Source organism: Rutidosis leptorrhynchoides, chromosome 6 (assembly GCF_046630445.1).
Source record: "Rutidosis leptorrhynchoides isolate AG116_Rl617_1_P2 chromosome 6, CSIRO_AGI_Rlap_v1, whole genome shotgun sequence".
Lineage (NCBI taxonomy): Eukaryota > Viridiplantae > Streptophyta > Magnoliopsida > Asterales > Asteraceae > Rutidosis > Rutidosis leptorrhynchoides.
Genome location: NC_092338.1, coordinates 354701702 through 354720165, shown reverse-complemented (window position 1 = coordinate 354720165; position 18464 = coordinate 354701702).

Genomic DNA, 18464 nt, shown 5'->3' with positions numbered 1-18464 from the left:
GAGGGGCGTATATTTTTGATAATATTTGATTGATTAAAGTGGGATAAAAGACCAAAAAGATTTTTAATTTTATTTTTACCATGTTTTTTTTAAATTAACATATAAATATTAATTTAATATTGTAAACTTATTTAAAATTGTAAATATTTGAAAAATTAATATAAGTTTGTATGTATAAAAACAAAAATATAATATAAGTTTGGTGTGAATTTTTAATTTTTTAAAAAAAATATGAATTTTTAATTTTATGCATTTTAAATTTAAGTTTGGTGTGAATTTAAAAACAAAAAAATTTACTTTATTTTGCTAAGTTAAAAATATGATTTTTAAAATTCGTCGTAAGTTGAAGACTAGGTCGTTGAACCGAAATTGCTTTACCCGAGGGCGGGACGAAAATTTTTATTATCATTATTTTTAATCTTATTGACTCAAAGTATGCCAAAAAAAATTAAAAAAATTCCAAAAAATCTTAGCTTTTAAAACAATCGCTACAAAAAGACAAATTTTAAAATTTTGTCGAGGGACGGACTAGGACATCGATCCGAAACGACCTCGTTCTAAATAACAAAAGAAACAAAATTTTAAAATTAATTAATTATTTGTTTTATAAGTTAAAGATAAAAAAAAAGAAAAAAAAATCCAATATGTTTGAAAACTCTGGTAAAATTTAATCATTTTTCTACGCTAATCACCCTCAATAATTTAAATTGTTACTGATTTCTTGCAAATGAGGGCATTGCAAGATCTTAAGTGTGGGAAGGGGTTAAATTCTTTCGGATTTTTAAAATTTTTTAACTTAAACACTTGGTTACCATTAAAAATACTAGTAACACGGTAGTTGTATTAGAATCTAGTGCTCTCTGATAACAAAGAACAGCCCTAGTCTTATATACTGACTACCCAATTCTAGTAAAATTTTTAAAATTTCCAATTAAATGAATTCAAAATCATGTTTATACATATTTATGAACGATAAAAATAGGTGTTAACACCGAAATTATTGTTACCTCGGAAAAGACATAAATTGAGAAACAAACCAAAATGTTAGAATTCATTTAAAATGGAATAGAGGACAATAAAAAGGAAAATAAAAGCCAAGTGAGAAAATTTACCAAGTTATTCAAAATATATATCACATATTTTTGTACAAATAATTGAAAATACTTTTGTTTTGGACGATAATTAACTGTTTTACCCGATAAAAGAAAAGAAGAGATGGATCTACACGATGAATCAATTCCATCATTTAAAGGAAGTAAAGTCTTCCGAAAAAGACACGCGCTTCTTAATTTAGGTCAAGAAGTTGTCGTCCAGACCAGCTGTAGGTTGACGAAAAATCTAGAAAAGTCATCACTAAAATCAGCAGGAAATCCACGGACCTCAGCATAAAACAGGGTCGCCAAGTGGTCAGACTTATCCTAACCATGAGAGGATCTGTCTTGTAAAATGGGGAGGACGCCGTGCAAATTAGCTGGATAAGACTAATGAATCAGATCCCCAGAAAGGATAATCTCCTTAAAGATCAAAAATCAGCATTTAAGCCTGATATTACTCAATCCTAGAGATTGACCTTAAAGATTGAGAATTAGAAACTCATGGAATTCAATGATATCTAAACTCGAGCTTGAACGAGAAAATATTTTGATCAAAATTTCAAACCGATTTATTTTCTAAAAACCCATTTTCAATACGTTCATTACCATTGAACGTAAAATCCTAGGAATTCACCTGGAATTCATTAGGTCACCTGAACCAAATCGGGTGTCAACCGTAAGAACGGTGGTTGCATAGCATGGTCAAAGACAGGACCTTGTGCCAGACCGAAAAATTATAAGGGTGAGCTTTACTATTGCTCCTACCAAGGATAGTAATTGTATTCGACACGTTATAGACCATAATTAAAAGCATGTCAGGGGACATTGCCTTAACAGTTGCTTGTTCAACGCTTTCCTTTACAACCGGACGGTAGTTTATCGAAAGGTAATATACGGAGCAAGTATACTGGACGTGTTACTTTCCTAATACAAGGTTAGCAAGTGGGTGACACAAAACCGTAAGTTTTGAGCTAAAAATTTCAAATCTGAAACCCACAAAAAGAATTTGCAAACACCGGTGAAGGGTTATTCCGGAAAACTTATCTAGGGTAAAAGCTAGATTTAATTTTCAAAAGATCAAATGTTTTCATAAAGATCCAATTTCCTTAATGGATCTAAATTTTTATAGTCATGTGGGACTGTAAACCATAACGTTACTACCATTGTTTATACCGCCGTAAAGAAATCACTGATGTACAAAGTGTGAAGAATAAAGAAGTGATTCTAGTATTTCAAGACTATATTGCTCGAGGACAAGCAACACTCAAGTGTGGGAATAATTGATAATGCTAAAAACGAACATATATTTCATAGCATTATCCCTCAAGAAAGACAAGCTTTTAGTTGCAATTGTTCTATTTACAAGTGATATTCGTTTAAATATTAAAAGGTGAAGACAAAAGGCAGATTCGACGAATTGAAGACGCAAAGGTCCAAAAAGCTAAAAAGTACAAGATACAATCAAAAAGGTTCAAATTATTGATGAGAAACGTCTAAAAATGACAAGAGTACAAGACGCAAAACGCAAAGTACACGATATAAAATAGTACGCAAGGACGTTCGAAAATCCGGAACTGGGACCAGAGTCAACTCTCAACGCTCGACGCAACGGACTAAAAATTACAAGTTAACTATGTATATAAATATAATATAATATATAATTAATTATATAAATTATATATATATTATATTTATATATTAAAACCGTCGGCAGACTAGGATCCAAACTTGTGTGAGCTGGATTTACGAACTTCGCGACTTGCGGAGTTTGTAGTGCAAAAATACCGCGACTCGCGAAGCTGTCCTGGACAAAAATGCCTATAAAAGCTCGCGCATTCTGAACGTTTGATACATCTTTTTCTTCTCCTCATTCATACGTAATATATATATATATTTATATTTTAATTTTAATTTTAATTTTAATTTCCAATAATAAGGGTATGTTAGCGAATGTTGTAAGGGTGTAAGTCGAAATTCTGTCAGTGTAACGCTACGCTATTTTTAATCATTGTAAGTTATGTTCAACCTTTTTAATTTAATGTCTCGTAGCTAAGTTATTATTATGCTTATTTAAGCTGAAGTAATCATGATGTTGGGCTAATTACTAAAATTGGGTAATTGGGCTTTGTACCATAATTGGGGTTTGGATAAAAGAACGACACTTGTGGAAATTAGACTATGGGCTATTAATGGGCTTTATATTTGTTTAACTAAATGATAGTTTGTTAATTTTAATATGAAGATTTACAATTAGACGTCCCTATAAATAACCATATACACTCGATCGGACACGATGGGCGGGATATTTATATGTACGAATAATCGTTCATTTAACCGGACACGGGAATGGATTAATAGTCACTAGAATTATTAAAACAGGGGTGAAATTATGTACAAGGACACTTGGCATAATTGATAACAAAGTATTAAAACCTTGGGTTACACGCAGTCGATAACCTGGTGTAATTATTAAACAAAGTATTAAAACCTTGTTAAAGTTCAAGTCCCCAATTAATTGGAATATTTGACTTCGGGTATATGGATAATTTGACGAGAATACTTGCACTTTATATTTATGACTGATTGACTGTTATGGACAAAAACCAGACGGACATATTAAATAATCCAGGACAAAGGACAATTAACCCATGGGCATAAAACTAAAATCAACACGTCAAACATCATGATTACGAAAGTTTAAATAAGCATAATTCTTTTATTTCATATTTAATTTCCTTTATTTTATATTTAATTGCACTTCTAATTATCGCACTTTTATTTATTGTTATTGTATTTAATTGTACTTTTAATTATCGTACTTTTTAATTATCGCAATTTTATTTTATCGCACTTTTATTTATCGCAATTTCATTATCGTTATTTACTTTACGCTTTAAATTAAGTTATATTTATTTTTATTATTTTACATTAGGTTTTAACTGCGACTAAAGTTTTTAAAATCGACAAACCGGTCATTAAACGGTAAAAAAACCCCCCTTTTATAATAATAATATTACTTATTTATATATTTGTATTTTTATAAATTAAAACTAATATAGCGTTAAGCTTTGTTTAAAGATTTTCCCTGTGGAACGAATCGGACTTACTAAAAACTACACTACTGTACGATTAGGTACACTGCCTATAAATGTTGTAGCAAGGTTTAAGTATATCCATTCTATAAATAAATAAATATATTGTGTAAAATCGTATCGTATTTAATAGTTTTTCGTTGTAAAAATAAAACTATTTTATATACACCTCGCATAACATCAAGTATTTTTGGCGCCGCTGCCGGGGAACGCCGAAGCGAAACGCCACATAAAAAAAAAGAGATTTTTATTAAGTTTTATTTAGTTTTTGTAAAAATACATTTTAAATATTAAAAAATTTAAAAATTTAAAAACCGAAAAAAAAATATATATATAAATCTATTTTTAAGATTTTTATTTATAAAATTATAAATTATTTCTATATAAGTTTTATAAAAATATAATTATTAAAAACAAAAAAATAATATATGTGGTATTATTATCTGAATCATTATTATTATTATTATAGGTTCGTGAATCCAAGGACGACGACCATATTTTTAATAAGTTGAAAACTTATTATTAATATACTTTTACTACCGTGAGTATATAGTCCCATTTTTAAACTCTATAAATATTTTGGGATGAGAATACATGCATTTTATGTTTTACGCCATGGACACAAGTACTTAAAATATATTCTACGTTGAGTTGTACCACCTTGCATATCTTTCCTAATAGCTTGGTAACTAATATTTACATGTTGTAAGAACATGTAAGCGCGAATCCTATTGATAGATCTATCGGGTTTGACAACCCCAACCGGGCTAGTCGCTCTAGTATCGTAAACGGTTGCATAGTACTTCGTTTTTACTACACTTGGTACAGTGTAGGGAGATTTCATAATAAAGGGAATATGCCACATTAGTGGTTAAGTATGGTTACCGAAGCGCTCAACAACTTATAGAATATCTTTATTGAAATATTTGTAACTATGAAATCTTGTGGTCTATATTTATATCGATGCTAGCTTTAAACCTATATATCTCACCAACCTTTGTGTTGACTGTTTAAGCATGTTTTGAAAGGACCCGTCCTAATCCACCTGGACGAAGTCATCAACATTTGGTCCCATTGCGATGATCGGCTCCAAGTAATGTCCTTATATTGAGCAAATGCACAGCGGAAGACTTAATTCGTACCTGAGAATAAACATGCTTTAAAGTGTCAACCAAAAGGTTGGTGAGTTCATAGGTTTATTATAACAATCATTTCAATATGTTAATAGACCACAAGATTTAATAATCATAAACATAATACACTCGCAAGTGTATGTAAAGAATTCTAAGTGGTTGAGCACTTGGTAACCATACTTAACATTTAATCAACGTCGCATATTCCCTTTATTATGAAATCTCACTACACCGTACCAAGTGTAGTCACCAAAACGAAGTACTGTGCAACCGTTGAATACTAGTCGTCCAGTCCGGTTGGGGTTGTCAGGCCCGATAGATCTATCAACAGGATTCGCGTTTACAATACCCATGTAAATAGTAGTTACCAAGTTACAGGGAAATATGTCAGTGGTACAACTCAACGTAGAATATATTTTTAAGTACTTGTGTCTATTTTGTAAACATTTATAAAAGCAGCGCATGTATTCTCAGCCCAAAAATATATATTGCAAAAGCAATTAAAAAGGGAGCAAATGAAACTCAATTTTGCCTTGAAGGTATTTAATTCGACTTGGTCTTCGATAGATATCACGAACCTAACCATATATATAATATATCAACATATTTTCTTTTTAAGTAATTGTTACATTGATAATGCTAAAAACGAACATATATTTCATAGCATTATTCCTCAAGAAAGACAAGCTTTTAGTTGCAATTGTTCTATTTACAAGTGATATTCGTTTAAATAATAAAAGGCGAAGACAAAAGACAGATTCGATGAATTGAAGATGCAAACGACCAAAAAGCTCAAAAGAACAAAATACAATCAAAGAGGTTCCAATTATTGATAAGAAACGTCTCGAAATTACAAGAGTACAAGATTCAAAATGCAAAGTACAAGATATTAAATTGTACACAAGGACGTTCGATAATTCGGAACCGGGACCAGAGTCAACTCTCAACGCTCGACGTAACGGACTAAAAATTACAAGTCAACTATGCACATGAATATAATATAATATATAATTAATTCTTAAAATTAATATATATATATATATATTATATTATATTATAAAACCGTCGGCAGAAGAAAACAACCAAATGTGAGCCTCCCCAGCTGGCCATGCGATCGCATGGCCTTGAAGAGCAAAGCTCATGCGATCGCATGAGCCCCTTTTCCAGATCACAGGCCTATAAAAATCGAGCTTTGGTGCACCATTTTTCAAGATATATCAATCTCTCTATCTATATACGTAGTATATATTTATATTTATATTTTAATTTTAATTTTAATTTTAATTCTAATAATAAGGGTATGTTAGCGAATGTTGTAAGGGTGTAAGTCGAAATTCTGTCCGTGTAACGCTACGCTATTTTTAATCATTGTAAGTTATGTTCAACCTTTTTAATTTAATGTCTCGTAGCTAAGTTATTATTATGCTTATTTAATCTGAAGTAATCATTATGTTGGGCTAAAAATATTAAAATTGGGTAATTGGGCTTTGTACCATAATTGGGGTTTGGACAAAAGAACGACACTTGTGGAAATTAGACTATGGGCTATTAATGGGCTTTATATTTGTTTAACTAAATGATAGTTTGTTAATGTTAATATAAAGATTTACAATTGGGCGTCCCTATAAATAACCATTTACACTCGATCGGACACGATGGGCGGGGTATTTATATGTACGAATAATCGTTCATTTAACCAGACACGGGAATGGATTAATAGCCACTAGAATTATTAAAACAGGGGTGAAATTATGTACAAGGACACTTAGCGTAATTGATAACAAAGTATTAAAATCTTGTTACAGTTTAAGTCCCCAATTAGTTGGAATATTTAACTTCGGGTATAAGGATAATTTGACGAGGACACTCGCACTTTATATTTATGACTGATGGACTATTATGGACAAAAACCATACGGACATATTAAATAATCCAGGACAAAGGACAATTAACCCATGGGCATAAAACTAAAATCAACACGTCAAACATCATGATTACGGAAGTTTAAATAAGCATAATTCTTTTATTTCATATTTAATTTCCTTTATTTTATATTTAATTGCACTTCTAATTATCACACTTTTATTTATTGTTATTATATTTAATTGCAATTTTAATTATCGTACTTTTTAATTATCGCAAGTTTATTTTATCGCACTTTTATTTATCGCAATTTCATTATCGTTATTTACTTTACGCTTTAAATTAAGTCTTTTATTTATTTAATATTTTACATTTTGTTTTAACTGCGACTAAAGTTTTAAAATCGACAAACCGGTCATTAAACGGTAAAAACCCCCCTTTAAAATAATAATATTACTTATATATATATTCGTATTTTTATAAATTAAACTAATATAGCGTTAAGATTTGATTAAAAGATTTTCCCTGTGGAACGAACCGGACTTACTAAAAACTACACTACTGTACGATTAGGTACACTTCCTATAAGTGTTGTAGCAAGGTTTAAGTATATCCATTCTATAAATAAATAAATATCTTGTGTAAAATTGTATCGTATTTAATAGTATTTTCTGCTAAAATTTAATAGTATTTTATACCCCTTAGCTTTCACGCATCAAGTTTTTGGCGCCGCTGCCGGGGAATCGCCGAAGCGAAACGCCACACATATAAAAAAAATACGCTTTTGTAAAAATACGTTTTAAATATTCGAAAATATAAAAAGAAAACAAAAATATAAATATTTTTAAGAGTTTGTTAAATATTTAAGTTTTATAAAGTTTCTTTATTTTTATTTTTAAGTTTGTAAAAATATAAATTTTATTTAAATATTTTGTATTTATTTAAAATAGAAAAATCAAAACAGCAAAACATAAAAAAAAAATATAAAAAACATACTCTGCCCGATCACTGTTGCAGCCCAGAGCCTGGCTCAATTTCGCAAGCCATGCGATCGCATGGAAAATCAACTAACACCTCATGCGATCGCATGAGGTGATTTGACAGGCCTGGTAACCTCAGCCGCCTGTTTAGGGTTTTAATTAATATATAATTATTATTATTATAACCCTAATTATGGTTTAATTTTTAATTATTAATTTAGTTTTTATTATTAATTTGTATTATTTAGTTTAATTAGTTTAATTAAATTATAAAATTAATAGTTTTATAAAATAAATAATATAAAAATAATATTTTTATAAAAATTGTACTTTTTACAACTTTTAGTATATTTTTATATTTTGTCCCTTTTTAATTATTTTAGCGTAACTTTTGTATTTTTCGCTCGTATTTAGTTTAAGACATAGTTTTTGCCATAGTTATTTTTAGATTTTTAGGCTCTGCCGTAAAATTCCTTAAGTGCTTTTTCTTTAGACTAAGATATAGGTGCTTTAGAATTTTGCAACGCCTTTTTAAGTTTTAGTTCCTTTTTAAGATATTGCCATTTGGGATATAGTTTTACTTGTAAGCTTCAATATTTTTAGACACCTTTTACCTATGTATCAATTATCATTCCAATTAGTAATCTCAATTTGCGATTATAATTTTAAGTTAGTGATAGTAATAAGGTTGGGTTAGTCGAGTTTTTTTTTTTTTTAGTTTTATAGTCATTTTTTTTTCTTCTTTCTTATTTTTCGACGCCTTTTATTTTTCAACCCTTTTTATTTTTCGACCTTTTTCGACGCGCTCTTTTTCTTTCTTATTTCTCGTCATTCTAGTTTTTAGGACTTAGAATTTTTTCTACTTCTTATCTATACTTCTTAAAATTACGAAAATTTATTTTAAGTGGTTAAATTGATAGACATCAAAATTTTCTGGTTCGTAGTAATAGTTGGATTTGTACGTGGACCAGGTTATTGGAGCCAAACAGTCCTCAATTATATTGAGACCAAACGAATCCTGCCCCTCTGCTGCATCTTTTGGCTATTCGAAACGTGGACAAAATCAGAAAAGTCTATTAATTGGATAACTTATATAATTTTTTCTTTCCTTTTAAAAACTAATAGGATATTCAGTGAATGCACCGAGCAAGACGTTCACCACCTTTTGTACGTTCACCACCTGTAACTCTATCAAGACATCTAGCAAATATTACCGCCGTTGATTTTTCTTTAGAATCATCATCCAGTCGACCAAGTACTCCAATTCTAATTTCTGATAATCCATTTTTTGAACCCGACCTCACAATTGAGAATCCGAATAATATTCAGGGACAATTCATAGATCCTGAACCATTAAATTTTCCTCCGGAACCACCAATCATTCAAATAGAGATTGTTGAGGAACGAACCATTAAATCAGAATCCTCTAGTGATTCCGATTCAACAAATTCAATTATGGAGAATCTGGAACCTTTAAGTATGGAAGACCGAATGAGAGCTAAACGCACTGGCCAAGGTCACACAATTACTCATCCAGACATTAATGCGCCATATTATGAAATCAAAGGACAAATTCTACATATGGTGACTAATCAATGCCAATTTAGTGGTGTGCCAAAGGAAGATCCAAATGAACATCTTCGTACCTTTAATAAGATCTGCACTCTATTTAAAATCCGAGAAGTGGAGGATGAACAGATATATCTCATGTTATTTCCCTTGACTTTAAAGGGAGAAGCCAAAGATTGGTTGGGATCGTTACCTGAAGGGGCGATCGATACATGGGACGTTTTAGTTGAAAAATTTCTTAAACAATTCTTTCCGGCATCTAAAGCCGTAAGACTTCAAGGAGAAATTGTTACGTTCACACAGAAACCGAATGAAACTCTATATGAGGCGTGGACAAGATTTGGAAAGTTATTAAGAGGATGTCCGCAACATGGTTTAGACACCTGTCAAATAGTACAAATATTCTACCAAGGATGCGACATCACTATAAGGAAAGACATAGATATTGCAGCTGGTGGTTCCATTATGAAGAAAACCGAAACTGATGCTTACAAAATTATTGATAACACTGCTTCCCACTCACATGAGTGGCACCAAGAAAAAGATATCGTTAGATCATCTAAAGCAGCTAGAGCCGATTCTAGCCATGACTTAGATTCCATTTCTGCAAAGATAGATGCTGTCGAGAGACGAATGGAAAAGATGACTAAAGATATCCACTCAATACGAATTAGTTGTGAGCAGTGTGGAGGACCACATTTGACAAAAGATTGTCTCAGTATTGAATTAACAATGGAACAAAGAGAGAATGTTTCATATCTAAACCAAAGGCCTGGAAATAATTATCAGAATAATTATCAACCGCCAAGACCAATTTACAATCAAAATCAGAATTATAACCGAAATATTCCATACAACAACCAACAAGGTCCTAGCAATCAACAAGTATCTAACAATACTTACAACCAGCAAAGACCTAATTTTCAAAACAAACCACCACAACCCGATGATAAAAAGCCGAATTTAGAAGATATGATGACGAAGCTAGTTGAAACTCAAACGCAGTTTTTCACATCTCAGAAACAAACTAATGAACAAAATGCTCAAGCATTTAGAAATCAACAAGATTCTATTCAAAACTTGGAACAAGAAGTAAGTAACCTAGCAAGGTTAATAGGTGAAAGAAAACCGGGAAGTTTACCTAGTGATACAAATGCTAACCCCCATAATGAAACAGCTAAAGCCATTACCTCAAGAAGTGGTACAACACTTAAACCACCTGAAATACCTGTAACTTCTGATGAAGCTATTCCTACTCCACAAGAACCATAACCTGAACAAGATAAGGAAAAAGAACCGGTAGTTGAAAAGGTTAATGAAGATAACACAGCTAAGGATAAACCTTATGTTAAACCATACCAACCACCACTTCCTTACCCAAGTAAAATGAAAAAAGAGAAACTTGAAGCCGAGCAATCTAAATTCTTGGATATGTTTAAACAGATAAATGTAAATCTTTCTTTCATTGATGTGATTTCAGGAATGCCTAGATATGCTAAATTTCTGAAAGTTCTAATCTCGAATAGAAAGAAAATGGAAGAACTCTCGGCTGTTACTATGAATGCTAATTGTTCAACAGTGCTGTTGAATAAGATACCAGAAAAACTATCTGATCCAGGAAGTTTCACAATTCCATGTTTTCTGGGTAGTCTTAGTTCAATAGAAGCATTGGCAGACTTAGGTGCTAGTATAAATTTAATGCCGTTTTCACTATACACTAAACTAGACCTTGGAGAATTGAAGCCAACAAGAATAAGCATACAACTAGCCGATCGATCAATAAAATATCCTAGAGGGATAATGGAGAATATGCTAGTTAAAGTTGGTACTTTAGTATTTCCAGTAGATTTTGTTGTTCTGGACATGGAAGAAGATTCTCAAGTTCCTCTCATATTAGGAAGACCATTCTTAAACACGGCTAAAGCAATGATAGACGTGTTCGGTAAGAAATTGACCCTAAGTATAGAGGACGAGAGTGTTACCTTTTCAGTTGATAGAGCAATGCAACAACCGCAATCTACAGATGATACATGTTATTATATTCAAACTATAGATTCACATGCAGAATTGTTAGAAGAATTTCCAGAATTACAAGGAACAGGAGAATGTTCTTTAGGAGAAGGAACTGAACAAATTGATGAAGCTGAAATGTTAGCTACACTTATAACTAATGGATATGAACCAACAACAGAAGAAATTCAAATGCTAAAAGAAGAAGACAGATATCGATATAAATCATCGATAGAAGAACCTCCGAAATTAGAGTTAAAGCCACTTCCAAACCATTTGGAATACGCTTATTTACATGGTGAATCTGAATTACCTGTAATATTATCGTCTTCTCTTACTGAAAATGAGAAATCACAACTCATTTCTGTGTTGAAAGCTCTTAAACCAGCCATTGCATGGAAGATTCATGATATTAAAGGAATAAGTCCTTCGTATTGCACACATAAAATCCTTATGGAAGAAGGTCATAAAACGTATGTGCAACGCCAACGAAGACTAAATTCGAATATGCAAGATGTAGTTAAAAAAGAAATTATTAAACTGCTAGACGCGGGTCTAATTTATCCAATTTCTGATAGTCCATGGGAAAGCCCAGTTCAATGCGTGCCTAAGAAGGGTGGCATGACTGTCATTACAAATGAAAAAAATGAGCTTATTCCTACAAGGACTGTAACAGGATGGCGTGTATGTATTGATTATAGAAAATTAAATGACGCCACCAGAAAAGATCACTTTCCCTTACCTTTCATTGATCAAATATTGGAAAGATTAGCCAGAAATAGTTACTATTGTTTTCTTGATGGTTTTTCCGGATATTTTCAAATTCCAATAGCACCCGAAGATCAAGAGAAAACCACATTCACGTGTCCTTATGGTACTTTTGCTTACAAACGCATGCCATTTGGACTTTGCAACGCCCCTGCAACCTTTCAAAGGTGTATGATGGCGATTTTTCACGACATGATAGAAGAATGCATGGAAGTTTTCATGGATGACTTTTCAGTCTTCGGTGATACATTTGAATCATGTCTAGCTAATCTTGAACGAATGCTGATTAGATGCGAACAATCAAATCTAGTACTTAATTGGGAGAAATGCCATTTCATGGTTAAAGAAGGCATCGTTCTTGGACATAAAATTTCAAAAGAAGGAATTGAAGTGGATAGAGCTAAAGTAGATGTAATTGCTAAACTTTCACATCCCACCAATGTTAGAGGAGTTTGGAGTTTTCTAGGGCATGCCGGTTTTTACCCACGTTTCATAAAATATTTTTCTAAAATTGCCACTCCTATGAATAAACTCCTAGAAAAGGATGCTCCATTCATCTTTTCAGATGAATGTATCAAATCTTTTAATATTCTTAAAGAAAAACTCACTAATGCGCGGATCATGATAACACCAAATTGGAATCTACCGTTTGAACTAATGTGCGATGCAAGTGATTTTGCAATGGGAGCCGTTTTAGGACAAAGGATTGAAAAACGATTTCAACCTATATATTATGCTAGTAAGACGTTACAAGGAGCACAAACAAATTATACAACTACTGAAAAAGAACTCCTTGCTATTGTCTTTGCTTTTGACAAATTTCATTCATATCTCGTTCTAGCAAAAACGGTGGTCTATACCGACCATTCTGCTCTTAGATACCTATTTTCGAAACAAGATGCCAAACCAAGATTAATCCGTTGGATCTTACTCTTACAAGAATTCGATATTGAAATCCGAGATAAAAGAGGAGCAGAAAATCTCGCCGCTGATCATCTTTCTCGTCTTGAAAATCCTGAATTAGAAGTTCTAAATGAATCGGCCATACAAGACAACTTTCCTGATGAATATCTATTGAAGATAGATTATAATGAAATACCATGGTTTGCAGACTATGCAAACTACTTAGTATGTGGATTCCTTGAAAAAGGATTATCGTACCAAAAACGAAAGAAATTCTTCAGTGATATAAAACACTATTTTTGGGAAGATCCACATCTGTTTAAAAGTTGTCCCAATGGAATAATACGCCGATGTGTATTCGGAGATGAAGCTAGTAAAATTTTAAACCATTGTCACACAGGACCAACAGGAGGGCACTATGGGCCTCAACTAACAGCAAGAAAAGTTATATATATATGGGTATTTGACATTTGGGGTATTGACTTTATGGGTCCATTTTCAAAATCTCATAATAATCTCTATATTCTTGCAGCCATTGATTATGTATCTAAATGGGCGGAAGCACAAGCTCTCCCAACTAACGATGCACGAGTTGTAGTCAACTTTTTAAAACGTCTTTTTGCAAGTTTTGGAACACCGAAAGCTTTAATAAGTGATCGGGGTACTCATTTCTGTAATAATCAACTTGAGAAAGTTCTCAAAAGATATGGAGTAACTCATAAAATCTCCACCGTATATCATCCACAAACAAGTGTACAAGTTGAAAATACCAACCGAGCTTTAAAACGTATTCTAGAGAAAACCGTAGGATCAAATCCGAAGGAATGGTCCATTAAATTGGAGGATGCACTCTGGGCTTTTAGAACAGCCTACAAAACTCCAATTGGAACTACACCTTTTAAACTCGTCTACGGAAAAGCATGTCATCTTCCAGTAGAAATTGAACACAAAGCATTTTGGGCTTTGAAGACATGTAATCTTGATTTACATGAAGCTGGACGTCTACGATTAAGTCAACTAAACGAATTAGAAGAATTAAGACATGAAGCATACGAAAATTCGTTAATCTATAAAGAAAGAACGAAGAAATGGCATGATAAAAGAATCAGAAGTTCAAAAGAATTTAAAGAAGGAGACAGACTTCTTCTTTTCAATTCACGATTCAAGCTATTTCCTGGAAAATTGAAATCAAGATGGTCTGGACCATTCATAGTCAAAAGAGTTTTCCCATACGGAACGATAGAATTAATAAATTCAAATGGAATTGAATTTAAAGTTAATGGTCACAGAGTTAAACATTACATAGATAGTCCGATGGAAGTCGACAACGAAGTTAATCACAATTTCGATACCACAGCTAACTAAGTGTGAGGAGAATCAAGTCTTTTAAGGATTTTATGTATTTCTGTTAGAGTTAGATTGTCTGTTTTCGTGTAGTTCTCGAAAATGGAACCCGAATGGTCTTTCCCTAGCAGACCCTAAAGAACTAGTCTTCTCCCCCCATTCTGAATTTTTATTTTTTTTTAGGAAATGAAGACTGCCTGTGAACTAAACCATGGTCTAATGCTACACGCTTTGATCACTAAACGTAATAATGACACACTTTCGAGTGAAATAGTATCAGTAATCAGAGAAAGATTGGACGGAGTAAGAAAAGAATCCAGATGCGAAGATAATAAGTTACAATTTGGTAAAGGAAAATTAAAATCCGCAGCGAAAAGAAGAGCACGACACCTTGAAAGATGTCACAAATGCGGAAAATGGTCACATGGAGGTAAATGTTCAAATAATCAAACCTATTCAAATACCGAATTTGTTACTTTTTGCAGAGACGGACCGTTCATATGTTTAGAAGAAAAAACACTGAATGCTCGAGGTTACGCCTATGTAGCTATGGAAAACCAATTAAACCGACTATCTTATGAATGGGATAGATCATATAACTAAGAATACTATCTCACAGGTAAGTCTGTACAGTTTTTATTTTTTTATTTTTATTTTTAACCTTTTGATAATAAACGCTAATTTGTTCGCTATAAAGTATTAAATTGGTATTGAATAAAATTAGGTTTGGCGACCAAAATTATTGATATCATACAAAAATTTATTACATCACTGGGAAATTTAACGTTTATTCTTAAGGTATAAATATCTTTAATCAATCAACCCAAAATATTTCAAAAATTCGTCATGAGTTAAATTAGGTCATGGAACCGAAATTACTTTACCGAAAAGAGGGGCGCACATTTTTGATAATATTTGATTGATTAAAGTGGGATAAAAGACCAAAAAGATTTTTATTTTTATTTTTACCATGTTTTTAAAATTAATATATAAATCTTAAATTAATATTGTAAACTTTTTAAATTAATATATTTAAAATTGTAAATATTTGAAAAATTAATCTTTTTAATATAATTTTGTATGTATAAAAACAAAAATATAATATAAGTTTGGTGTGAATTTATAATATGAATTTTTATTTAAGTTTGGTGTGAATTTTTAATTTTATGCATATTTTAAATTTAAGTTTGGTGTGAATTTAAAAACAAAAATTTACTTTATTTCGCTAAGTTCAAAATATGATTTTTAAAATTCGTCGTGAGTTGAAGACTAGGTCGTTGAACCGAAATTGCTTTACCCGAGGGAGGGACGAGAACTTTTATTATCATTATTTTTAATCTTATTGAATTAAAGTATGCCAAAAACATTAAAAAAATCCAAAAATCTTTACTTTTAAAACCGCGCTTTGATTTGATAAATTTTAAAATTTTTGTCGAGGGACAGACTTGGACATCGATCCGAAAAGCCCTCATCCTAAAAAGAAACAAATTTTTAAAATTTTATTAATTATATGTTTTATTTAGTTTAAGGTTTTATATAAAAAAAAAAGCTGAAACACTGTAGCCGGCACCCCATGCGATCGCATGGGGTTTGCACTTGGAACCCATGCGATCGCATGGGGACCAAATGCAGGTCAGACTCAAAACTCCCAGCGAGTCTGTCTTCCTCACCACAACACACACACAAACATGAAACTCTCTCAAAACCTCACCAAATTTCATCATTTTTCCACCGTAATTCGTCATTTTTCTTGCTCTAATCATGCCTAGATTCTCATTCTTCAGCAAAATGGTAAAAAATTACACCCCTAAACTCTATAAATTCCTAGTTTATGTGATAATTACCAATTTTTTACCTAATGCAATTTTGTTAATTTCTAGTGTAATTAGTGTTAAATTGTTAGCATTTTATGCATGTATAACCTAGATTGATGCTATTTAACATGATTTGAAGCTAAAAACTTCAAAATTTTTAGAAATCTAGGGTTTGTGTTCTTGAGCAATTTGAGGCTTTTTGATATAAACAGGTTATGGCCGATTTTTGTCATGAATTATTGCTAAATTGAGTAGTGTAACATGTTTAGATAGTTAAATGATCCAAATATTGATCCTAAACATGATTTTTAGAGATTAAAGTGGACTTTTTAAGTCCAAAATTCATGAACTTGATTAATTTGATATATTTGCCATTTGAGACTTGTTTAATTATTAGTAATGACTATTTTGACATGTTATTTGAGTTAAATGCTTATGAATTTTGTATAAATTTTCATATGTGCTTATTTGAAAAGTGTAGAATTGTGAAAAATTGTGAAAATGTGTATAAGTTTAATTTTGATTTAATATGTTATAGTGATTGTTTTAAGTTGTTATTTTGCTAACACTAATACATATTTGAATGCACAAATTTTGTGTTTAATGTGTTTTGCAGAAAGCCGATACTGGGGGTTCAGGAGCATCATCATCTAGACGACCAGCACCAGAACCAGAAATGCAACACGAACAAGAACCACAACAGGAACAACAACAACAGCCTGATCAGCACGTACCTTATTATGATCCGGTACAGTTTGTTGATGAATTCATAGTATTCCCAATGAGGCCGCCAGTAGAATTCCCAACGATTCCTGAGCACATACTGCATCCTAATATGAGATTTGATAGGAGATGGAGAGATTACGAGACATATCAAAGGAACAAATTCAAATTGGTAACAAAAAATGTAGAGGTGCCAAGGGTAATCGATTAGGCCCCTTTGGAAACGGTCCATCTAGCTGACCGTGTTAGACAGCTTTTAGTTCAAAGGTATGGCAGTTCTTCTTTTACAGATTGGGAACGTCTTTTCACCATTCGTAGACCTGTATATAAGGAATGGTGTGTTGAGTTGATGAGTACTGTATCACTTGATACAAATATAGTTAGAATAGATGATAGAAGATTTCTTAGGTTTATCCTTGGCGGTAGGATGTACAGAATGTCCATGCTGGACATGGCCAGGGCCTTACAGATATATACTCCTGGTGAGTTGCTATTACCCGATTGTACAAATTTGATTCATTATGGTGAAAGGGTAGATAGTAACTTTGACGCTGACGCCATTTGGAGGCGTATGTCACATTTTGATGTTTTTACACGAGCAGGAGGACACTCCTATACACATATTGACAGAGCCGAGCTTCGTATTATTCATAGATTTTTGGCTAACTCGATTACACAGAGAGGTCATAATAAAGAAAAAATTACCTTACATGATTTATTCTACCTAAAGTGTATTCGGGATCCTAGAAGCTTTGTCAATATCCCTTACTGTGTTGCTTTTTATTTATATAAAATGGTAGAGGGAATGCAGGATGGGAGTATAATAGGAGGAGGTATTTTTGTTACTCTCATTGGAGAGTATTTAGGTGTTGATAGGAACCAAGGGGGTCCATTACAGCTTTGTAGAGAACAGGTTGAACCCTTAGGATTGAAATTTTATGTGAGTGCTAAGGTATTGAAAAGTAGACGTAACCAGGCAGTACCCTATGAGGGATCTCATCCTCAGGTAGAGAGAGGCTCAGACGAGGAAATGGAGGAGGCGGAAGACATTAGGGATGTCTTTCGAGATGCTATTCTTGACGTCCACGTTCGTATAGATGAGGAAGCAATGACGAACGCGGCCAGACATAGTATGTATGAGTAGTGGAACTCCGAGCGAGTATACGAGGAT